At 34.3% G+C, this 26,322-nt stretch overlaps 1 long non-coding RNA gene across 13 annotated transcripts in view; it reads right to left on the bottom strand.

The window, feature by feature from the left end:
• Window positions 1-833: 833 nt before the first annotated feature.
• Window positions 834-26,322, bottom strand: part of LOC105038145 (uncharacterized) — a 62,629-nt gene continuing 37,140 nt past the window's right edge. For 3 of the 13 annotated variants that reach the window (XR_012140857.1, XR_012140859.1, XR_012140851.1), the window contains 5 exons: window positions 15,835-15,893; window positions 12,414-12,567; window positions 12,107-12,183; window positions 2,831-2,929; window positions 834-1,356 (listed from right to left, as the gene is read on the bottom strand). This is a non-coding gene — a long non-coding RNA (uncharacterized lncRNA). Of the gene's footprint in view, window positions 1,357-2,830; window positions 3,756-12,106; window positions 12,187-12,413; window positions 12,568-15,834; window positions 15,894-26,322 lie in introns of all 13 variants that reach the window. The other 10 variants (XR_012140861.1, XR_012140864.1, XR_012140852.1 and 7 more) reach the window with 8 other exon arrangements.

The following is a 26,322-nucleotide window of genomic DNA, read 5'->3' as shown; positions in this document are numbered from 1 at the left end:
TATCATAAAAAAGAAAATGATTTTTTTTATTTAAAAATTTATAAATTTTTAATGATAAAATTTTTTTATTATTATTATTTTTAGAAAAAAAATTTGCATTTTTCAAATGAGGTGGTGCGTTCTTGCTGCACCGCATGCGGTGCATAAAGACTCACTCTAAAAGTTTTCTCCCAGCCATTTGAAATTTGGACCATGGTAAAAGTCGCGCGGTAAACACCAAACTGAGATTATTCCACAACCCGGATCATAATGCGAGCACGGTACCCAGAGGACAAGACTCAGAAGGTCCTTTCCGCCCACTAGCTTTCCTCGTCCTTGCATCATCGATGCCACCATCCACATTTGTACCATCCTCTTCGACGGAAACCGTTCACTGCACAGTTGCAATGCTCTTCGCATAGGATACCTGTGAGCAACGAAAGCTTTCTACTCTCCTCGGAGAACTCCCAACTCAAGCAGGCAGGAATTCCTCCTCTATAGAACAGGATGCAAGTCTCTTAAATTGGTTTTAGAGTTTACTTTACAGGTCAAGTGACGCTTAATCTGAATCCTACATTCAGATGATTTTAGTTCTTTAGGCGAAAGAGGGCAGATAGGGATAATACAAGCTTGAAGATGTCCACTCTTCCTCTCCCTGAGAAATGCCATGAACGGTACGGTTTCCTAGCTCTGATAGTCACTTGTTTAGGAGACTAAAAATCAGCACCTTCTGATTTAAATAATTTGTAGATATAATCAGCATGAAGCTACCATGTTAAATTTTCCTATAAATCATGGCTGATTTCTGCAATATTGCTCCTGGAAATTAGGCATGTATAGCACACACTTACTGATTGAGAGATTCAAGTAGTCCATGCATTCATGTATCTGAAATTACTAGATTTACAAAGGCTCCAGGTTGGTTGACCACCTTGATACTAGGGAACAATGAACTTTTACAGTATATTAGAAGAGAACTTTTACAAAGTGTTAATTTACAATCCAGAAGTAAAAGAAATAGCTATCAACCACCTATATTGGAAATTTTTTGTTGATCAAGACAACCCGGGGGATTTCGCAATGGTATCTGATAAAATCCAAACTGCTGTAATCTATTTTATTTTGATCCGGCGGGAGGTAGCTCCTGGCCTCTATTCCTGTTCTTGCTGTTCTTTTTCAATACCTCATGTCCTCAATGAATTGGATGTTCCGCTCTCCTTTTCATTAAGAAAAAGCAATGCATGCAGCAGCAGTCAAAAGAACCGTACACAGTGGATTGCAGCAATATGCATTTAAAAACATATATTTCTAGTCCCCAACAAATTTCTTTGTTAGATTTGAAGTCGATACCAGAATCCAAGGTGGCGCAATTGGAACCTAGAGAAAAATGGCACACAATTCGCTTTAGTACTCAAGTGCAGAAAGGCAAAGCAAATACTGGTCCTGTGTCTACAATTTTGCTATGAACATTAAACCAAATTTAGTATGATATAAACTTGAAACCAGATTAAAGATTCATATGTTGCTTTGTTTCATGAGATAAAGATATGACATTAAACTGGGTTTTCAATAAAATAATTTGATAACTCCAATAAAGGTCATACAAATTTCTGCAGAACTTCAAGACAATTATCATTCAACTTGTTGTAGGAGCCACATCTGGTGTGACTCCCTTTCTAACATGCAGCATCCAGTGAGCCACATGCGGGGGTAAAAGTCTTTCCTATAACCGAAGATACCTTTAACAACGTAATTTTAGACCGTTCAAAATTATTTTTTAAAAAAAGGTTTTTTTTTCAAATTATGCTACAGTTATTGAATATTAAAAGTAACTTAAAAAACAAAACTTCATGTTGCGAAATGCGCATTGCCTTCCAACCTTTGCTTCCAAAAGGTATCATGGACAAGCGTACAGAGTTCATTGGCTTAAGCAAGCATCTCCTGTTGACTGACTACCTTTTTCTTTCTATTTTTCCTCTTCTTTTCTTGTGTCTATATTTTATAGAAACTCTTTCCAATAAAACTAGGGCATTACCCAGATTGCTACCCTTAACTTATGTTAAAAACTCAGCATTATGATTTTCAATCAAAGCTCCGAACAAAATTATTCATTATTGTAATTTGCAAGCATTTAACTCCATTATGTCAGGTCCTTAATTTGACTAAATTTGAATATTTATAAATGAAAAGCATACGATAAACTGATTTTCTGGATGATGCAATTTCTTTTCTACATACATGGCAAAAAGGTAACATATTGAAAAATACAATTATTGCAATTGAGATGTCTACCTTTGCATGTTTCAAAGTTTTGTTATAGTATTTTTTATCTTTTCAAATCATCAGATTGTTGGGTAAATCTGGAGAAATACGGCTGTAGCAACAGTGATGTCTGGTTACATATGTTTTTTTCGTAAAAATCATTCGAAAGCAAGTAATGTTAGTCTTTATTTTCTTTAAAGTTATTACTTGATTTCAAAATTCAAACAGATTAATGTGGATCAACCCAACTGACTTTGCTATAACAAAACTAGGTCCAAGAATATTTCAATTCGAACGGACAATATTTTCCACCATTTCCATCTGGTTATACGTACCTACGGCAAGAAAAACACAGACATGTATATGAGATTTAGAGAACATCTATATTTACTAATAAATAAGAAAAGAGAAGACAAGTTTAGTCCCTCAATTAGGTGAATATGCTACTTCCACTGAATGTTGATGAAGCAGTCCCACCCTTATAGGACAAATATTGAGAGAACCACAAAAGAGTATAACTAGTACTACAACTTAATAGTCAGAAGGGATCCCAACAATAGGTTCAAGACAAACCATAACCAAAACGTACCTTGTCCAAGGGAGCTTACTGATGGAAAGTTGTTCACATGATTTTATAGAACTTGTTTGCTCCAGATTTAATACAAATAGAATAGATCCAGGAAGTGCTCTGGTTTCCAGACAAGTAGAAAAGCATATAATTTTCACTTGCCACATGCAAGTTAATATCATATGTTACAGTGTTACAAAAATGGAACTTTTGATATTTGCATGCTGATATTTTGATGCAGGAACTTATTATAAACTTGCATAGACAAAGTACGACATTGAATAACAATTTTCTTGAATTTTTGTTACAAATATGCTGGTTAGTCTAAAGTGAGTCATCATAAAATAAAATGAGTTATAATAGACTAATACAGCTGGTCATGTGAATACAAATACTATCATTTTAATGAATGCACATCAGAGATATCTACAGGAACACCAATGCAGTGTGGAAATTGTTGTGTAAATATACAAGCATCGTAGCAGCCACTCACCAGAACAATTATCCAAGTTAGTGCTCTCATAAAAAATGGATATTTTGCCACAACAGGCAAATTTATTTCGAAGGTTTCAATGTTCAAGAATGGAAAGGTTGCCAAATGTCTAAAGGTTTTGGATTTCCCATGGAGCCACATTTTGTTCATAAAAGGCCTTGATATGATTGAAGGCATTCAGAATTTGTTCTGGAATAGGTATTCATTGCATTGATGACAATTTCAAGTATACAAAAATGAAGCTATATGGTACCAAAGAAGCCCACAAATGCAGATCTTTAGACCTTTGGGTAGAATCAGGGTCTCAGCATGTACCAGTGGCCATCCTTCTGTTAGGTTACAGCCACTTTATATGATATTTTCAACCACTTTGAGCATTGTGACTGGAAAGTATCATGCTCATTCCATGTCATTGTGCTATGAGATCATGTATTTGTTTTGGTTTCCCAGTACCTAAAAGATTGGAATGGAAGCACAGGTGGGATCGGAGCAACAATATTATTAAAACTAACTACAAATTTTTTCTACATGATTGATGGACTGATGAGTAGTTTTGTTTTTGGTTTGTAAAGTAAAAAAAGCATACTATATCAAAACAACAATGATATCAAAGATTCAAAGCAAATAAATATTATAAATCAAAATAAACTAATAAACTAAGTTATAATCTTGACAGAAGTATGTTTATATCTCCACCTCAAAATGAATGGTAAATCATGTTTTGCAAAAAAAATGTCAAACAAGATTTCATCACTAATAATTCTGAGCTTGTCATTTAGATTAGAAAAAATAAACCACATGGATTGGTACAGCAAATAACCGACCTGACCAATATTCCTGTAAATTCTACCATCCTGTCCTGCTCTTTTTGATATGTCCAATTAACCTAAAGATCGACCTTTGATGTTCATTGAAAAAACCTTTCAAATTTTCAGCCACCACATTCTACCAAGAAGTGGTCAAGCTAGATGAACAACTATATATCGACTTTTATACAGATCCCGGACAACTTTTGCAAAAATCAAACAGCAGTACAAGCTACCATGTCATCAGCAATCCCCAACAAGAAGCTTTTTTTTTTAAAATACTACCCTCATCATCATTATGTCCTGATACTGAAGCCAGAACCATCAAAATATAGTATGTTATCCTACTAACCTTACACAATATGTTGACTCCAAGATTGATTTTGATGATTTCAAAATTTTGAGTGATTATGATACTAGTCGTGTATTTCAAAGATGGATGTAGAATTTTTCAAGTGCTTACAATAAAGAAATCATCTATGAAAAAAATTCTCTCAAGTTGCCAAGCCAAAGCACTTTAAAGAACATATTTTTTTCATGTTTGGCCAAGAGGAGTCAACTCCTGATGAAGAAGAGTCAACTCTGACACGTAGTTCTGGCACGCAGACTAGTCGACTTCTTTCTAAGACGAGCCGACTCCTGAATTCTATGTGCCTAAGAATGAGCTGGCTCAAAATAAAATCAAGTCGACTCAAAGTGGAACAAAGCCAACTCCAAGCAAAATCGAATCAATTCGTGACACAGGACAGGCTTAATGGCTAGTTTTTCTGTACTTCTCCAATGGCTAATTTTTATTCCTAATTGCTACTTTAGCCCTTCCAACGATCAAAACTCATTCTCCAACAACCTTCAAGCCTATTAAAAGCTAGATTTAAGAGCTTTCAAAGAGTGATCTTCTCCAACATCATCTTCATCCTCTCAAGCATCAATTGAAGAGAAGTTAAGCTTCAAAAGAGTAATTCCATAGCAACTTTTCTGTGTCTTAAAGAGTTTTTTTTTTATTTCTTGTGTTGAAATTCTTATCTTTGTATTGTGATTTCTTTAATAAGTTTATTTGGGGAAAAGAAACTTGGGGTAAAGGCTCATCCAAATCCAAAATTGAATATTGTAGATTTTGATTGATGAGCCCATAAAATCAACTGGATTGATTGTGAGCCCGAAAAATAATTGATGTAAGGTTGCAATTGGTGATCCTGAAAAACTGATCAGATTTGTTTGTGATCCCAGGTTAAAACAAACACATTATAATCAGACTGATTATAGTGAAATTTTCAAAAAGAGTTTGGAGAGTAGATGTGGGTGCGGGGTTGCACCGAACCACAATAAATTGTATGTTTGTGTTGTCGCTTTCCTTGCTTTCTTTACTTTATTTTTAATTTCTGATTTGTATTGTTTAGATTCTTGATTTGCATACACTATCTTGCTTCCACTGTAGCTTAAAGCCTTCATCTCACAAACTCTCTAATTTACTTAAATTAAAGCACAGACTTGTTTAGAGTTAAATTTGGTTAAAATTTTAAACAACCCAATTCACTCCCCCCCTCCACTTGGATTGCTACCTTTTTGGATAACAAGTGGTATCAGAGCAGGTGCTCTGTTATTTGTTATTGACCTAGCGGTCTAGAGTTAAAGATTACGGCAACCCAAATGAACTTTTGTTTAATGAAGGATATTCTATAAGTAGACCCCCACTATTTAATGGATCAAATTATATTTATTAAAAAATTAGGATGATAATTTTCATACAAGCACACGACTATAATTTATAAAAGTTATAGTCAATGGCCTATACACACCCAATGCATTAATTGAGCATGATAAAGAAAAGATCCAACTAAGTACTAAGCAATGAATTTACTTTATTGTTCATTAAACATAAATATATATAATACAATTTCTTCATGTATTTAAGCTAAACATGTATGGAAGAAATTGAAAAGAATTTATGAGAGAGCAAATCAAAAAGAAAAATGAAGCTCCTAAGAAGAAAAGGAAGCTCATCCCAACTTATGCATTATGGCTCATGAGGATGAAAAGTAGAAAAAAAAAGAAGCAAAAGAAAAAAAAAATATTGATTAAGGGGGAGCAAGGCAAAGAAAAGCAAAATTAGAAAGAAGAAGAAAGTATTGCAAATCCTTGCCTCATAGCTCACAATGATGAGGTAAATATTGAAAATTCTTTCAAATTTACTTTTGAAGAATTATTTAAAGCCTTTAATAATTTAACGGATGAATTCAAAAAGTTAAGGCTGAAAAATAAAGAACTTAAAAGATCTAATCAATTTATGGCTGAAGAAAAAAATAAAATATTGATAGAAAAAGATCTTTTAAGAGAAAAGAATGCTTTGACTAAAGATAAAGAATTACTTTTTAAATCTGAAAAATCTTTAGTTGAAGAAAACAATAAGTTGAAAGAAAAATCTGAAAAATCAAAATTTTCTATTGAAGAGGAGGGAAAAATTGTTAAAAGAAAAGAACTATCTTTTGGAGGAAAATATGAAATTAAGAAAAAAGGTTGAAATATTTAAGTCTATGCTTGACAAGTTTACAATTGGATCCCAAAATCTTCAATCCATTTTAATCACTCAAAAGGTTGTTTATGATAAAGCAAGAATTGGTTATAATTCTTTGAGAAAACAAAAATTTTTCAAAAACATGTTTAGCAAAGTCTCATTTAAAAATCATTCCATTACATGTTTCACATTAACAAAGTGGCCACAAAATTTCAGAGTGTAACATTAAAAGAATTGGTCAAATCTTGGTTAAACAAATTTGAGTTCTAAAAGAAACTATATGTTCTAACATCCATAGACTAAAGATGACTTGGATACCAAAAATTAGCAAATGATTTAAAGGTGTATTAAGCATCTATGAAGCAAAAAGAACTAATTCTTATGAATGGATGGCTTGGACTTAAGAAAATGGGTGATGATATTTGGTAAAAGTGAAAACCTTCTCCCATCATACCATTATTAATTGCTGTAGTTATTGAATATATTGATTGATTTTGATGATTTTTCAATACTTACAAAGTTTATGTTTCATGATTTGAATATATGAACTTTGAGCATATTGATCTTATTTAAAATTCAAAATCAGCATGCTCTCTTCTATGCATCATACTCAAATTGATATGAGCTTAAATTCTTTTTAAATTCAGCATGATCTTTTATCTTTTCTATATCACTTCATTTCTTGAATATTTAAATTAAAAGAAGCATGATTGTACATGGATCTATTTGATTGCAAAAATAATAAATTGAACTAAATTTTGACATTCTCCCATAAAATGCTTAATTATTGAAATTCTCTCAAAAATTACAGTAATTAAGTACTTAAAGATAAAAAATTCTATTCATAAAAGATCATGTGATTAATGCTTGATGATTTGCATTGCATTTTAGTTTAAACCTTAAGGAGTTGAAAATCCCCTAGTTAAACCTAATCCTTAGGCCATCATCTAGTTTCTACTTGATTTGATCTTGTTTGATTTGACTGATTATCATATCCTCCAAACGATTGATTCTTGATCTCCCAAATCAATTTGAATATCTCTCTTGAATATTGAGTTAATTATCTATTGATCTCTCTTCAATTTGAGTCATTAGTCTTGGATCAAAATTTTTTGAACTATTTTTTTCATATTGAAGAGTCACTCTTGGACCTAAGGAGTCCACTCATGATGCTAGGATTCTTTCTTAGTGCATTAATATCTCTAGTAATCTATTTTTTTGATACATCTAGCTCTCATGCATTTTGAATGTACTGATGTATTGTAATTATATTTTGATAAATCTATAAAAATCTATTTTTTAAAAATTGAGTATGTTTGATGATGCTTACATTTGTATATATCTATTTAATTCAAATTATGCATTATTTATAAAATTAAAGAGGAGTAAAACATTTAAAATGAATATGCACAATTTGAAAAAGAAGGGGGAGAATCAAGAGAAAATATTTTTTTTGTATTTATTATGAAAAATAAGAGAAGAAAATATTTTTAAATATTAAAAAAATTATTTTGAAAACTCAATAAAAATAAAATTATTGATGATCATTTATACTTTGCTTGTCCTGATCTATTTGCTCTATTGTTTATTTTTTAAAATCATATTTACCTCTAAAAAAAATTATTGATGAATATTTGCATTCTTGATACTTTGCTTGGATTGATTTTTTAACAATTAATTGGTATCAAGCTCCATTTGAAAAATACTTTGAATAAACAAACTTGAAAAATGACCTTGTTAGTTAATTAAAAAATGTATTTAAATATGAAAATCTAAATTTAAAAAGTTAAATTTATATTAAATATGCTTAATTTGAATGAAAAAAGAAGAGAAAAGTTAAAAACAAGTTTATTTAGCAACAATTATGAAAAATAGGGGGAGAATATATTGTTGAAATATTAAAAAAATATCAGTATTTAATCTCAAAATAGGGGGAGAGGTGTTTGTTGTATATTTAAGCTCAAAATGAATTATCTAGCCTTGATTGAAAATTCAAATTAATTTATATTGAAAAAATTGAATTTGATCTTAAATTCTTGATTTGACCTTCATATGCTTTTAATTTGACTGAAAATACTAATTAATTTAAGAAAAATTAACTTTGATTTTAAGCTCTCAATCAAATGCTTTATGATTTTCTTAAGTTGAGCTTTCATGTGTTTATTTAATTTGAATTAAGAAAAATGTGGATCTTAAATTTTCGATCAATTGCTTTATGATCTCCTTAATTTGAGCCTTGATGTGATTTTAATCATGATTTGATTGTCTCATCATTTTTGATAATTAATTGAAGTCAAAGTAAACTTGAAATATATTATTATTCCAAACTAATTATTTTTACATATTTTAATTTTAAAATTCATTTGAAAATCTGAATATAATAAAGAATTTTGATATGCTGTGGAAAATTTTTGTAAAATCATTTGTATCAAAGTAATTTGCACTCAAGAAACGAATTTGAAAACATAACTCTCATTTGCTTTGATACTATCATTAATTTGCTCGATATATTCTCGATACCAAACTTAAATGACTGATTTTTGTTACAGAAAAGAATGAATTTGAAGAATATATTATGCTTGATTTCTTTGTTCAAATCTTTATAAAGATCTATTCCTCTTAAAGCTTAAAAGTACTTATTTGAAAATCTGATTAAAGAGTCATATTCATTCAAAAAAGGGAGAGAGCTATTGATATTTGAATTCAAGCTAATTTATAAAAAATAAGCAATGTTTTAAGCATATCTTGAATCATTAGACAAGTTATTTATCAAAAGGGAGATGATTCATTTGAATTAATTTTCTAAACTTGATGCATCTCTCATTTTGATACATTTTTATTGATTTTGATAATTTTTCTTGATTCTTCCTATGAGCTTTTTAATGATGTCAAAAAGGAGGAGAGAATGTTGAGTATATGCTTAATGAGTTAATTCTTAAGATGCTCATCAATTTGATACTTGAAATTTTAATACTCATTAATTTGAATTGAAATATTATTTCGATATGAGTTCATGAAATATATGCAATGAACCAATTATGTGTAATGAACTAAAAGATTAATTAAGAACATTCATGAAGTATGCATTCATGTGTTTAATCTCATTACTTCATGATACATATTGGCAAAATATATTGAAACACATTATTTTTTTTATTGCGCATATACTCAAAGTTTTGTCATCATCAAAAAAAGGAGAGATTGTTGACCCAAGATTGATTTTGATAATTTAAAATTTTAAGTAATTATGGTACTAATATATATTTCAAGGATGGATGTAGGATTTTTCAGGTGCTTATAATGAACAAATCATCCATGGAAGAAATCCCTCAAGTTGCCAAGCCAAAGCACTTCAAAAGATATATTTTTTCATGGTTGACCAAGAGAGTCGACTCCTCATGAAGAAGAGTCGACTCTAGTACGTTGTAGTTCTGGTACGCAGACAGTCACTACTTTCTGAAACGAGCTGACTCCATTTATAGGACAGAAAGCTGAATTCTGTATACCTAAGAATGAGCCGACTCGAAATGAAACCAAGTCGACTCGAAATGGAACCGAACGGACTCCAAGCAAAATCGAGGCGACTCGTGATACAGAACAGACTTAACGGCTAGTTTTTTTATACTTTTCCAATGGTTAGTTTTTATTCCTAACAGCTACTTCAGCCCTTTCAATAGTCAAATTCTTTCTTCAGCAACCTCTAAGTCTATTAAAAATTAGAGAATCATTTGGGAAGCAAGTCAAGAGGATTAAAAAGTGAAAATCATCCATTTGAATGAGGTTCATTGAATATTCTTGAAAAGAGAAAAAGAGGATTAAGTACACAGATTTGAGAGCTTTCAAAGAGTGATTTTCTCCAATATCGTCTTCATCTTCTCAAGCATCAACTAAAGTCAAGCTTCAAAAGAATAATTCCACAGCACTTCTCCATGTTTCAAAAGAGTTTTATTTTCTATTTCTTTTGTGCTGAAATTCTCATCCTTGTATTCTGATTTCTTTATAAGTTTCTTTAGTAGAAAAAAATTTGGGGTAAAGGCCCATCCAAACTTGAAATTGGATATTGTAGATTTTGGTTGGTAAGTCCATAAAACCAACTGGGTTGATTGTGAGCTCGAAAAATAATCGATGTAAGGTTGTGGTTGGTGATCCTGAAAAATCGATTGGATTTGTTTGTGATTCTAGATTAAAACAAAAATGCTATAATCGGATTGATTATAGTGCAATTTTCAAGAAAGCTTGCGGAGTAGATATAAGTGCGGGATGCACCGAACTACTATAAATTTGTATATTTGTATTATGACTTTCCTTGCTTTCTTTACTTTACTTTTAATTTTGATTTGTATTATTTAGATTCTTGATTTGCATACACTATCTTGCTTCTACTATAGCTTAAAACCTTCACTTTACAAACTCTTTAAATTTCTTGGAGCACATACTTGTTTAAAATTAAATTTATTAAAATTTTAAATAACTCAATTCATCCCTTCTCTTTTTTCTTTTGGGTTGCTATCTGAACAACACAATACAATATATTGAAATATAACATATCTTTTCAATTAGTGAAGTGCACAAAAGCCAAATATACTGAGTTGTATGCACGTTTCTGTGGTAATGTTTTGTTTACGGAAGTACAGCTATAAATGCGTATCAGTGCAGGGATGTGAGAAACCATAAGGGAATAGAAATTTATTGAAAATAATTGTCCTAACCAATTGAAAATAATATATTTAACTTCACGACATTATAATGCATTGCTCAATTCAATATCAAACTATGTCCGTGTCTGTGTGCTTCTAACACTTATGTGGCATTTCTTTGTTTATTTTTACTTTGAATATCAAGTACAACTCCATTGCAATAAGCTAAGGTGAATAAATTCAACATTTATGAGCAGATTCAATGAATTCAATGCTACACTACAGAAATAATGCATATATAGCTACCAGTCTGTACAAGCAAAGGCTTCTCCGTATTCAATAAATCAAGCAAAATTCACACATACAAACACATACAAGCAAAGACCTCTAAAAATTCAATAAATCGAGTAAAATTCATACAAACAAAACATAAACTTGCAATACTAATGTTGAAGGATGTGCTACTTTAGAATGGTCTACATGCCCACGCATGAAATAAACACTGATAGAAGAAATGGATATGACGCGATACATAAAGTAAATCTTGAAAAAGTAAGATAGGATATAGTTAAGATACGACAATTAATATACAAGAATTTTATATCTATGTATAAATATATGTATATATGTATATCTAAGCCTAAAAAAACATCCATAAAGCATACTGCTGTCGAAATAACATACACAATTCTTTATATGATAGCATCACTTCTACAAATTCATTGCTTAATCATCATTCAAATTCAGACCCTAATCCAATATAGCATCAACATTACAAACTCAAATGTATCCAGAAGGATCTCCAGAATTATTTAATTCTGAAAAATAAGATAAGTTTCAGATATGTACCAGTATCCAATACGTATCCGATACAGACATGGAATGCTTCCGAGATGGCTGCATTAGTGGCTCCACATGAACATGGCCTGCTGGCAGCATGACTAGAATTAGGCCATGTAACTGGATAGGAAGGTTCCCAAGAGGCAAGCAAAATCCCATGACATGGTTATGTAGCCCTCCACCCCACTTCCCTCACATTATTTTTCATTATTTCTACTGAATTATTACGATTTTACTTTCAGTTTCCTACTTTCTAACTGTTATTATGAATCTATTTAATTTTCAAAATTTCTTTCTGAAGGGGTTTAGGCCTTGCCTCTGAATAGGAAGGTGCCCAAGTGATGAGCAATGGCCAATTACCTGGTTAGTAGACTTCCACCTCCTCACTTCTCCAGGTTGTGAAACTACGTCCCAGTCAATCGGCATAAGTAGCTACATATACAGCGCTTATGCATTATCTGGTACCTGGACTGCCCACATACGGAAGCTGCTTTTAGAAACACTGGAAGGATTAGTTATCCACTTAGTTGAGAGAAAAGTATTTTTTTTTTTATTTTTTTCCTTCAAAAGAAGAAGGCAGTTTGTTTTTCTTTCTATCATTCCCTTTACTTCCGCACCCCCTCCCCCCACCCCGGCGCATTGTTTCGGTATCTTGAAATATCATCTCTGTCCATTTCTTCCTGAGTCTTAGATTCTAAAGTCTAAACTTGGCGTTTAGGCACCCAGACTATGTTACTTGCTTTTCCTTTTCTGTCAATTCATTGTTTCCTGTAAATCTGAAAATCAAAGTATGTGTCCTTCAATATTTTCTATTTTATCTTTATTTCAATATCACATATTTATCTTTATTGTTTATGTGTCTTCTGCAAACTGCAGGTTGTTCAATTAAATGTCTTGCTTGAAGGCAGCTTGACAAAGTCAAAATTTGACAAAGTATTTGTAAAGATGATCCGCGGGCATGGCCGCTCCTAGTTCAGATAAGCATCCAACATGTTGTATTTCAAAATTAGCATGAGGACCTTTCTCGTTACTCAATAGAATGACACTAACCACATGCAACAAATACCTTGAAAAAGAAAAGTTGCATGGACAAAAATTACCTGTGTTGGATCAACATGAAAACTTATAGTCAATGGGTTTTATATTTCAATTCTTTTTTCTTGATAGCGCCAAGAGCTCATTAAAATACTGAATTAGTTCTTCTAAAATATCTGTGCACAGCAATGCTGAACTGATATATGGATTGGGTCTGAAGCAATACTAGACCAGAGAATTTCTCCTAAGTTTTACTATCAGTCAAGATCTGAACTAGGTTCCATGATATATATTTAAGGCATATAAAATAACTAAAGAATTCTTAAAGATATCTAAATATTTTGTAAAAACAAAGAAAGAAAAGAAAAAGCCTTCCACTGGAAAAATCTAATAAGCAAATCATAACGACATCAATGTGATAGTTCTACAAGTTGCAATCTCTAAGAGCTCCATCATAATTTTAGGCTACCAGCAGTTCCACATGCTTTAGAAGATCAAATCTGCAAGTGCTGCATATGATACTATTTCATATCTTCAAAAATAAACCAGAAACAGAATTTTTTAAATTTTCTTCAAAAAATCAACAGGCATGGTTGAATCCATGAGCAAGAAATATTCACAAATTGATGCAAAAAAAAAAAAACAAAGAAAATTGAGAAATTAAGGAAGGGTCTAAAATTTATTTCCGCCAGGACAAAAAGCAAAAACATATAAGAAATGGAAAACAAAGAAGACGAAAAGTCTGAATTGAAATTTGTAATGGGGAACACTCGCAACAACATCCCCAAGAATTGATTGAGGCAGCCTAATTTTACCTTACTCATTCTTAAAATAACATACCAACCCCAAACTCTGCACTTGTTTTCTTAAAATAAAGAAGAATATAAGGCAAGAATATGTGATACCCATGGCCAAATGATGAAAAAAACTTGGGGTAACTCAATCCCTGCCTTGCAATAGCTAGCCATATATGAACATTTTTTGTGTCCAGCCTTCTCAAACTCAGCTCCAGGGTTGTCGAATAGGATTGGCCATGCGTAGACATGGCCTTAAGCTGAGGAAGTCCTCTAGCCACCCATGTGATTGCCATAAAATCCTTTTTCATGTTAATTACTTCACCAATATCAACAGATATTCATACTACTGCAGCAAGTATATATATTGGAATACCTTAAGACCGACATGGTGAATGGAAACAACCGAACACATCTAATTAAAGTCTAGGATTCCAAATTCAAGATCTTTTAAATTCATTTGTCTAATAATCTAGTATTATTTCTCTTTTATAAATACACAATAATTTTTTATGGTCCAATGCGAACTACCTTACTACATTACTAGCATTTGCGTCATTTATAAGAAAATTTAAAAGAGATTATTATACATATAGCAAATATACAAGTATGTGCGTAGATGAAATTACCTATGTATAAAATTGTGTTTAACATAACATGTGCATGAGTCAATGCATCAAAGTGTCTTGCTTTTTGCCAAAGCAAATCTATTTCACTAGAAATAAAATGGACTTTTTGGTCAAGATCAGTCATACTGAACCTCAGAGACAGGTTTTGGCCAGTTTCAGCTAGTTCCAGACGATACATACTACTAATATCCAATTTTATCAGCATTCTTTGATTTACAAGCATGCTTGGATAACCAGCAGTGAGTTCAGGCAATTTGTCATCATAGTAATTTTTCACAACCGGAGGTCCTATAAAGTATTCAACAAGCATTGCTTATATAAATAAACAAGCACTCATATATCCTCCAAAATCTTCATAAGTTGACACAGAGTAAGACAAACATAATACTTTATAAGCTGCAAATTATTGATAATACTGAAAGAAGATGTGAAAAGCTGTCCCACAGATAGTTGGTATAACGCTGAATGGTTATAGTTACTGTAATTATTAGTAATAATACAGATTTAGAGAAAAGATGTAAAAATTGTGATTTCTGCATATCTAGAATATTATTCAAAGTTTCATATATGGGCAAAAAACAAAACATTGAATCAATCCTCAAACAACTAATCATCAAAAAGTGATACCACACATATCACTAAACTTAGATTTATCACAGAAGTAATATTTCAAGATTTTACAGCTTTTTAAGAACATTGAAAGCACTTGGGAATAGAACTTAAAAAATTAAAAAGAAAATTAAGAAAATAAACGAAAAGAAGAAAGAAGTGTCTATTTGTGTATAGTTACAATTCATTCACTGGTATCGGATAGAACATAAGATGATAATTGTCATAACAAGTTCACAATCTTGTGCAATTTTGAGGATCTATATTTTGCTTGTTGATATTCTTATATAATATGTAACAGATAATTACACATTTACACTGATATCATACCTTATGCCATGGTCTAAGATGATGGATAATATAAGCATTTAGCGTGTCCATGGCTTTTCTACACAATATGAATATGTGAAATTTCAGGCTTTCAAGCCAAAATGCTATTGAACCATATGTCCAACAGTGCCAAACAAGTCATAGTACTTTAATTTTTTTGTGAAATATATCCTCTTCTCTTGTTTCTTTTTTTCCCCATTAACTTATATTCTTTTCATAAGTTTTCCTTTTGTCCTTTTTTTTTTTTTTTTTGACAGAAACTTTGAACTTCAAACGAAAATTACCAAAACCAAAAGTAGATGACCTTGGGTGAAAATTAAACAAAAACCGAGTTTTTGACCTTGTTATAGATGTCTTTATGTATATCTGGTACGCCGTGCCAACACATGTGATGTTATCCTGAAACAAAACAACAGGAACCAAACGTACTTATTCATTGAACAAAAAAAAAAGAAAAGGGCTCATAGGAATTCTGTCACTCAATTTTGGATATCGTACTAGCCAGGCATGAACAATAAAGGACTCACACTTCAGACCATGTTACTATGCATAATATATGAACACATATGCAAGCACACATTTTTCACACACAACTAGACATGTTTGTCTAAATGGTTTGGTCCAAGAAAACTGGGGCTGCAAGTTGTTTGAATTCATTCACTTTTGGTTTCAAATTGACCCAAACAATAACCCATTTCAATCTATGATTCATTTCAAATATGATTAGATACAGATTACCAAATATCACAACCGATGAAACATGAACCAGATTAGATACAGAATACCAAATATCGCAACTGATGAAATATGAACCAACTCAAAAGTATTGAACTGTTTTTTTTTTTTTTTTTCACAAGCCTCTTTGAAATTTGAGAAATCAGTTTTGAACTTTTATGCAGTTACATTTCAATTTTCGTTGTTAATGGTAACTTTTATGTGTTTGTCACTTAAATATTAAGCAATCTAGATGTTTCTTATTATTTGTACTTTGATCATTCAGGATCCATTTTGATCTAAAATATATAATTGGACAAAATTGGGTCACTTCAAGCTCCAGCCCTTGATCTATTTAATAATCTGGTCAAATCAGGTTAAACAAATTAAGTAGATTTTCTATCTATTAAATAGGTTACAGTTCAACAAATGAACATATTATATAGGTTATACAGCCTAATAGGTTAAGCATGTTACCTATTTATTAAACAAATTATAGAGATCGAGTCAAATTATCTATTTATTAAATATGGTAGGTTCAAATTTCAAATCTTAACCTGTCCCATAAATAGGTTAGGTTCAAGTTCGATATATTTTTATCTAAGTCATGTATGACCCGACTCGACCATATTGCCACCCCTAGGGGGGTATAGGGAAGGATAGAGTGAAGGGGAGAGGGTGGAGAATTGATAAAGATAAGGGAGGTAAAGACCGATATTGCAAAGAAAAAGAAAAGACCCATAGGGTCCTGCCACTTTAATCCAACAAGATTCGATCGGATTTCCTGCTAAATTACATAAGGAAATCCTTCATTATCTAAATATTTTAGATACCTAAGATTTACAATGTTACCATCTAAAGCTCAAAAAATTAAATCCAATCATTTATACAAATATATAAAACAAAACTTCAATGATAATATTGAAAAAAAGATTCCTTTGATAGTTTCCCATGTGCATATCTCTATATTCATGCTATGAATTAGTTTTATCTTCTTTTTCAGTGCAAATATCATTTCACCAAAAAAATGATAATATCAAAAAGCAAGCATATTTTCCATTTTTCTTTTACGGTGACAAGAGAGCACGTGCTTAATGGTTAGATATATTTCTAATTTTTTGTTAATTTTCTTCAATTCATGGCAATGACATCATGTTTAATATTATAGTAAAAAAATATTTTAAAAAATATTTTAAATGAGGAGTTTCATTCCATAGACAAATGGACTAGGATAACATGATCTCCTATTAGGCTCTAGAGAATGGCTTGAATATTGTAATTTATCTTCCATTCAATAATTATGAATGAATTTTAAAAGTTTCATAATTTATTTTATTTTGTTGCATTTAGTGTCATGATCATCATCATTATCCTACTTGAGAAGGTTCCATGAAAACAATGTAAATTTTATGCTTGATTGATAATTTGATGTCAACCAATATAAGGGCATATGAATCATGGATCGGAATGGCATCCCTAGTAGACCTCATATCAACTACTTTTTCATTAGTATGAAGTGTGCTATAATACAAGGGATATAGTATAAGGTTTAGTATGGGGCAATATGCAGCATGATATGGTTACATTGCCAATCCTTCATTAAACCTATAAGCTAACCAACAAGAGATTTATTTTAAATGTCAGGATTTAAGCTCATGAACCCAAAAATAACAATAGACTACTAAACCGAAAAATAGAGACTTATTGATCCCAAACTCGATCAATTTCCAATCTTTCAACAATGTAATTTAAAATAGGATTATCTTCTAAGTCATTCAGCATGGTCTAAATTAGGTATTCAACATCATGGTGGTAAATGCAATCATGGATGGAAGCTCCAATGACATGACAACATTTTAGCATGGTCATAAATGTAAGCCATACATAGATGCTTCAATGCCTCAAAAAAAAAGAAATGCTATATTGATGATGATAAGGATGGTTGTTTTGTACCCCACATTGATCCCAGATCTTACAAATAAATATTTAATAATAGAAGAACAATCATTAGAACATTTAGCAAGATAATTTGACCATTTTTGATCCATTCACTGGACATCCATCATAAGATTAAATAGTTGATCCCTGAACAATAAAGATTGTTTGAAATAAGCTGACAAGTTAGCTGCATAAACTATTTGATCTAGGATCAAAAATATTTTCATTCATTATCATGTAGTAAAGTTAAAAAAGGATCAAACACTTGATGAATTACACCAAGGTTCATGCCACTTCTATAAAAAATTAGTAAATTTTAATACTTATAAATTGATATGAGCAATTATCCATTTAAAAAAGATATATTGAACCCTGTATATTCAATGAACATGCTACACACTATTTTCATATATCAATTTTTATGAATTCTTGTATTGATGAGTTTAAAAAATTAGATTATAAATAACCTCTAAGTCGAAGCATCTATCAATCGAAGTTGAATGCCTCAAATAAGGCTGGCCACAAATTATCTCCATAGATCAACTTTCATGATTTTCTATACTGATGATAAGTTCAAAAAGATAGATACTAGATTATAGATACCCTCTAATTCTAAGCATATTCTATCAATATAAGTAGAATAACTCAAATAACAAAACTGCTGACCCCAAAAGTCTTCGGTCCTCAAAAATGTTTTTACAAGAAATCAACTACCAATTGCTTATTTTTTGGGCATAAGGCCAATTATGCCATGAGATCTGGAAAGCAAAGAAAAGATGCATTACTTGTCATGGTAAGGAAAGCAATGCACCATATATTAGAGAGATAGGAATATGAACTTCTGTTATAATGCTGAAATGATTTCAGGAGATAGAGTGCTTGTTTAGATGAATACAGAACACAAAAAGAAGGAGTTGATCTAAACAAAGGGTTAATCGTTCCATATCTCTTGGTTTGAAAGAAGTGCAATGGCTGAACAAACTTCCATCAACATAGTTCTTAATATAAAATATCTTTCAACTGACGTCAGATACATTATTTTTTGAGCAACACTTGAAATTTGAACACAAGACCACCTCCAAGAACAAGCTCATAGGGGACAGATGCCAACCAAGCTAATAGTTATCGTCCATAACAAAAAAACTCAAAGATTAACATAATGAAAGAAGGTTGAATATTTAGCTTAATTGGAAATGATGTATCCACAATGATCAAACAATGAAAAATAAAAGGTAGAGCCTCAAAATCTGAAAGAATGAGTATAGTCCATTTAAGACTTAACTAGAAAAGAGTTTAACCAATGAAACATGGAGTCTAAAATATGCATTTGAACTTTAGCTATACAAGTTTTGACTCTATACAACTCATTCTCCTTGGCCAATTAAAAGAGCATCAACAATATAAAGTTGAAGCAACTAAAATCAAGTGACATATATACTAATCAGTCAAAACCATAGGTAGCAAATTGACATGAAAAAGACTTTATCCAAGTCAATTTCTTGAGACTTAATTGCAAGTATATGTGAAACATTATATAACAAGTGAAAGAAACTGTTGGGTGGACATTTGGCTAGGACACTACCTCCCAAGACTTTTTTGGTACTGTGCGATACAGCAGGAAGAAACAAAAAATAAACAGAAAACAATCAAAGTATGTGGATCAACCACAAAAGAGCTCGCCTCCATGGGGCATACAAACTTCACTATGAAAAAAAAAATTACAAGAGGAGATCTCACCCTCAACCCTCGTATACCCAATTTCTCTCACAAAAAGTTTTCCTCACAAAAGCTCTCTCTCTAGGAAGACCTCCCTGAACCTCTGAAGCGACCGACGTCCGCTGTCCAGGAGCCCTGCTCCTCTCACAGCATCATGCGTCTATCTTCCTCTTCACGGGCATTCGCAGGTCTCCTGCAGTAAAAAATCGAGTCTCAGCACCACACCCTCTTCGGTTCCACGATTAGGGCCTTATATAAGGCTTAAACAACAATTAAATCCGTATTAGGGAGTCACTCAAGCCGTTCGATCATGCTCTAATCCATGGAATAGTGCCGTAGACCGTGAGAAACGGCTGGGCTGCACGCTCTGCACCCTGCGCCCTGACCCGCGCGCTGAGCAGTATCCCACCGTAGGTGGTCCTCCGCCGCTTTGAGTTACGTGCCGACTTCAAAAGCACGTATCTTCTCCATCCGAGCTCCATTTGGGGTGATCTTGATCTCGTTGGACTTCATTTTTCATCGTGAATCTCACTGTGAGCTCAATATAGATCGAATCTCGAGATATTAAATCTTAACAATCTTCACCTTGATTCGATATTCGGCCTCCTAACTCCGAGAGCTTCTGGATCTCCATGCCCCCATGCCTTGGGGTAATTACCTGCTGATCATGGATGGAGAAATATGGGAGTCGAGCCAGACCACTCGATCCCATCTCCGTCATATGCTGTGCTCCTCCTGACCTGAGACCTACTCGGGGCATCATCCTGCGGCAATAAGAATCTCACCTTGCGACGTTGCCTCTCATCCTCCTGAGTCTCCTGTCTCGTGCCCGTTCACCTCCATCTGGAGCTCCACCTCGCTCTGGGCTCTACCTCGCACTGGACTCCTCGCCAGGTAATAATATCATTTGCTCTCCTTCTTTCTCTTCAGCATAATCTTATCACCGTGAAGCATCTTCAAGATTCCTCCACCAGCTACCGTCCTATAGCCTCTCAAATTTAATCTGCTAAGTGAGATATGATTTCACCTGAAATCGGATATGTATCGAATCTCTCCCAATCTACTCATGTGTCCTCCAGCTGACCGTCCCAATGCCTCTGATTGTCCGACAGGTATACAGTGCCCTCACTGTTCTCCATGGAGTCAAACTGCTCCTCTCTGCAGCATACATAATAGGGGCATGCAGAATCTAATATAAACTGCTAAAAAGAAGTAGATATCTCATCAGATATCTCCAGGACATCTCCATCTGAATCGCTGTCGGTCGTCGCTATAGCAGCCACCGTCTAATTTTTAAGTTGAGGGCAATCTCTGGCTAGATGCCCCAACTCCTCACATCGGTAACATCTGATTTTGCTTAAGTTCTTCTTGAACTTAGACCGCCCTCATCGCGATCTCCTGTCGCTCCGTCTACCGCCTCCTACTCCTGTAGAAGCTACTAAAGCTAAGCTACCGCTACCTGAGCTCGAAGCCGAATTCTTTCTCCTAAGAACCTCGTTCTGAAGTATCACCGTAGTGACCTCATCCATCTTGATTGTGCTCTTTCCCACTAGAAGAGCAATCACCAAGGACTCGTATGAAAGAAGAAGCGACGCTAGCAAAATCAGCGCCCTGATCTTCTCCTCAACATTCTCACCAACATTGAGGAGGTCGGTGAGGATCTTCTGAAAGTGGCTTAGATAATCTTACACGTTCTGTCCCTCAGCCATCCGCAGTTGGTAAAACTGCCTCTAGAGGAAAAGAGTGTTGGTGAGAGACTTCGTCATGTACAACTTCTCGAGCTTCGATCACAACACCAACGAAAAAATTTGACTCAGCACATGGATCACCACCTCATCCGCTAGGTACATATGGATGGTAGTCACCGTCTGCATCTGTAGCCGTCTCCAATCCCGCACCTCCATTGTGGTTGGCTTCTCCTCGCACAAGAGAGCATCGATCAACCCCTGTTGGATGAGCACGTCCTTCATCCTTGCCTGCCACAAGGAGAAATTGCTCTTTCCATCAAACTTGTTGATCTCCATCTTGATTGATCTGTCTTCTCCATCTTCAGTCTTGCTCACCACCACTGCAATCTACGTTCTTGTACCGCCTCTCTGATACCACTTATTGAGTGGATGTCTGGCCAGAACACCACCTCCCAAGATCTTTTCGGTACTGCGCAATGCAGCAGAAAGAAAAAAAATAAACAAAAAATAATCAAAATACGTGGATCCACCACAAAAGGGCTCGTCTCCATGGGGCATGCAAACTTCACTATGAAAAAAAATTTTACAAGAGATCTCACCTTCAACCCTCATATACCCAATTTCTCTCTTACAAAAAGTTTTCCTCACAAAAGCTCTCTCTAGGAAGACCTCTCTGAACCTCCGAAGCGACCGACGTCCACTGTTCAAGAGCCCTACTCCTCTCACAGCATCACGCATCTATCTTCCTCTTCCATGGGCATTCACAGGTCTCCTGTGGCAAAAAACTGAGTCTCAACACCACACCCTCTTCGGTTCCACGATCAGGGCCTTATATAAGGCTTAAATAAAAATTAGATCCGTATTAAGACTCATAAACTAAGCCATAAAATCCCAGATCAAGCCTCGGCCTGTCGGATCATCATCGGGAGTCATCCAGGCCGTTTGATCGCACTCCGATCCATGAAATAGTGTCGTGGACCGCGAGAAACGACTGAAAAATGTCCACGCTGTCCACGCGCTAGGCCGTGGACCACCGGTCCATGGTAGACCAGAAAAACTAGGCCCCAGCGGTGCCTGGGCTTAGGCCGGCCTGCGCGTGCAGGCGTGGGCCGCGTCCCACGTGCGTGCCTGGGCCGGGCCGTGCGCCCACGCCTGGGCAGCGCACCCCGCATCGAGCCGCGCCCTGCGTGCCTGACCCGCACGCTGCCACGCGTTGGGCGGCGTCCAGCCACCTGCGGCCGCACCGCTGTCGCTCCGCCGGCCCATCGCCGGCAGTCCGCCGCCTCGGATTGCATGCCGACTTCAAATACACGTATCTTCTCCATCTGAGCTCCGTTTGGGGTGATCTTGATCTCGTTGGACTCCATTTTTTATCGCGAACCTCACTGTATGCTCAATATAGATCGAATCTTGAGGTATCAAATTATAACAGAAATATTATGGAGAATGATAAATATGATAGCTTTGACAATTCTATGTAATGTTTCACCTGTTTCAAAGAACAAAATCTGCACACAAGTATCATTTTTAAGTGTTTGGCTCACAAAGTAGATTTGCGCAAAGTTGATTGTGAAGTCTGCTATTTATGACCAAAGGAAGTTCCCTTTTTTTTTGAAAAAGAAAGGTAAGGGTATCAATAAAAATAATAAGTATAGTTTCAAACATTGGCCAACAAAGCATGAATTGAGATGTACGAGCTAACAGATTACTTACATCATAGGAATGTTGTCAGCTCCATGCCGATGCTTGGTATGCATCCATGCTATTATATGTCCCACTTATCCAAAATTCCCATAATTCATCATGGGATTAATCATGCCATTGTCAAGTTGCCATGCTGAGGAAGAGGAAGATGAAGAGGCAAATGGAGTTGGTGGAAGTGAAGGATCAAAAATTCTATTTTCCCACCTTTTTCAGTGAAGAGGGTGGGGAAGGAAGATGGGGAAGTTGAGAAGAGAAGAGAAAAGATGGGGCTTATGGCTAGATGAAGATGGATGAAAAGTGATTTGTTAGGGAATAAAAGGAGGTGATGAATGGAGGAAGAAGAGAATATATATAGGAAGAAAGGCAAGGTGGATGAAAAGATAAGAGAGAAGGTAGGTGAAGAAAGAGTAAATGGATATAGAAAAGGAGGTAGAGGGGACAAATGTACAGCAAAGAGAATGGGGCATATGAAAAAGGAAGAAATCATATGAAAAACTAATTTCTCCTTAAGAAGGCAATATGTAATTAGAGGATGTCATTTGGCTTTCAAAAACTTGGCTTCTTATCAAGTATTCTAAGTTAGTGATGGCTATTTTCTTACCTTATTAAGAGGTAAGGTTGGACAAGAAAAAATTGTTTAATTGTTCTTATATGTACTCATTTAATGATAACATTAAATGAATTGATGGATAAGCCCTAGTTTTTTGCTCAAAAAAAAGGATGGATAGGCCAAATAAAATTTGTGCAAGCATGAAAGCTTATAAAATGTAGAAACCAATGTAATGAAGAACCTATAATATTTGAAACAATGATCATAAGCATGCATTCTCTTAATATAAAAAGCCAAAAATTATAATTTACCTACATTCTACAAACATTTCCAACAAAATTTGCTTTGGTCATTTACACTGAGATTTAAAACACCTAATCATGATCATTAGTACTAACAATGCCTTAGGAACAAAAAAAAAAAGTAATAGAATACAAGTATCTCATTGCATTTGGTGGTAAAAAAGGATAGGTCCCAAAAGATGCAATTAATTTTAGAGATAATTACAACAACACTCCTTCAATTTTTGATGATTTTTAGTTACAGCCCAAAATTTTTGATTTTTCTAAATTAAATCCCAAAAGTTAAGATTTGGTTGCAATATGGCCCAACCATCTATTCAAGCTCTAAAACCAATAATAGCATGTGTGAAATGACTAAATTAACCTGAAGGAGATCCCAATTTATTAAATTATTTTCTAACTCATCAACAAATCCTTCGAAAATAGAGTTCATGGAAAAAGAGGCATAGCTGCATTCTTGCTCCTAAGGGGTGGTGCTCCCTCTACTGCTGCTGATGATCGGGATATTGGAATCCTAAAAATCCACAAGCTCTATGCAGCTATCAACCTCTCTACCACCTTTCTCCTATTCACTGCCATCTCTCTCCTCCTCCCAAATCCTCTCCCTCCTACAGCAACCATAATAGTTGCCAGAGTGGTGAGAAAGGATAGTAAAATAACATCCTTAGTTCTTTTAGGACAAAAAAAATCTTTTTTTTTAGTCGCAAATCATACTTTAATAATAAACTCAATTCTCAAGAAGATAGAAACAAAGTGTGAAAGAGAGCATTTAATTTAGAACAACTGAATCTCATCACATATTCTCAATCTCTCCAATTTTCAACTTTTGCACTTCAAAGTTTCAAACTCCCATACTATAATTCTGTAAAGAGGGAAAAATCCAAGAAAGAAAAGAAATAAAACCATCTTAGGGCTAAAAATCGTTCTTTTACCACCAAATTCTTTAGCAATTAAACTTAGCAAGAAGGCATATACATAGGATGAAAGAGAAAGAAAGAGAGAAAGAAAATGAACATAATAGTTTTCTCAGATATTGTATACATATGGATAAAACAAAGTTTAATTTTTTTTCAAAATACTACAAATGATTAACTTAACCAGCAAGAAAAAGAAAACCAAGATAATATGAGGGGGAAGAATAATAGCCCAATAAGAAACAGAAGAAGTCTCAAGATGTGATTTTTTTGTGATAGATGAAGCTCGAAATAGTTTGGGCAAAAGGCAGGAGATCTTGCCCTCCTCACTTGGCATCGTCCCTTGCTGATTGGTGATCCAGAGCTAAATGCGGATGGTGATAAGCTAAGGACAAGGTTGAGAAGCCTATTGCTGCACTCAATCTTGATGATTGCGAGCACCAAGAGCCTTCCTCCGTCACCGACGATAGCAGGTAGTCATAGAGGTCCTTGTTGCCAATAAAGATAGCACTAAGACAGGGAAGTCCCTAGAGCAATTGGTGAGGAGGATAAGGAGGGGCTTGAGAGCTAGTTGTAGGAGATATCGAAGGAGGAGAGGTGGATGGGAAGGTCGAGCTAGTATGGGATGAGGTCAAAGAGGGTGTTAGTGTGGAGATCGACAACACTGAGATTGATACAAAGGGCGAGTTGCGAGGGGATGGGGCTAGAAAAGTGGTTGACGGAGGGGTTGAGGATGGCAAGGTTGAGGAGAGAGGAGAGCTCGGGGGGATGGGCTAGGTGAGGACATTAGAGGAGAGGTTCGAGGGCTAAAGATTGGTGCAGCTTGAGATGATGGGGGAGAGGGTGCGAGGAGTAGATTCACTAATGATAGCTTACAAACATGACAATTGTTGTAAGTGGCAGTGCCAAGGTAGGAGGTGAAGCCATTGTAGAGGCGACAAAGATGGTCTTGCTCCAATTATGAAGTTGTCCATCAAGTTCGACAGCAACTATCGAAGGTTAGTCAAGCATCACTCATCATATGAGTTACCAACAGCGCCAAGGGACCTCACCCAGTGATAAGGATATGTATGGAATACAATATTTGAAATTATGTCACATGATAATGACATATTCACAAATACTAAAGGAGATGGATGGCTGTTGTACCTTGCAACCAAATTTTAAATTTTTGAATTTAATTGAAAACGTAGAAGTTTTAGAATGTAAGTGCAAATCGCGAAAAGTTGAATGGGTGTCGCTGTCATTTTTTCTTAGTTCTATTCATAGTATATTGACGCCAAGAACAATTATATTTGGAAT

Source organism: Elaeis guineensis, chromosome 1 (assembly GCF_000442705.2).
Source record: "Elaeis guineensis isolate ETL-2024a chromosome 1, EG11, whole genome shotgun sequence".
Taxonomy (NCBI): domain Eukaryota; kingdom Viridiplantae; phylum Streptophyta; class Magnoliopsida; order Arecales; family Arecaceae; genus Elaeis; species Elaeis guineensis.
This window is presented reverse-complemented; position numbering and strand designations above follow the sequence as displayed.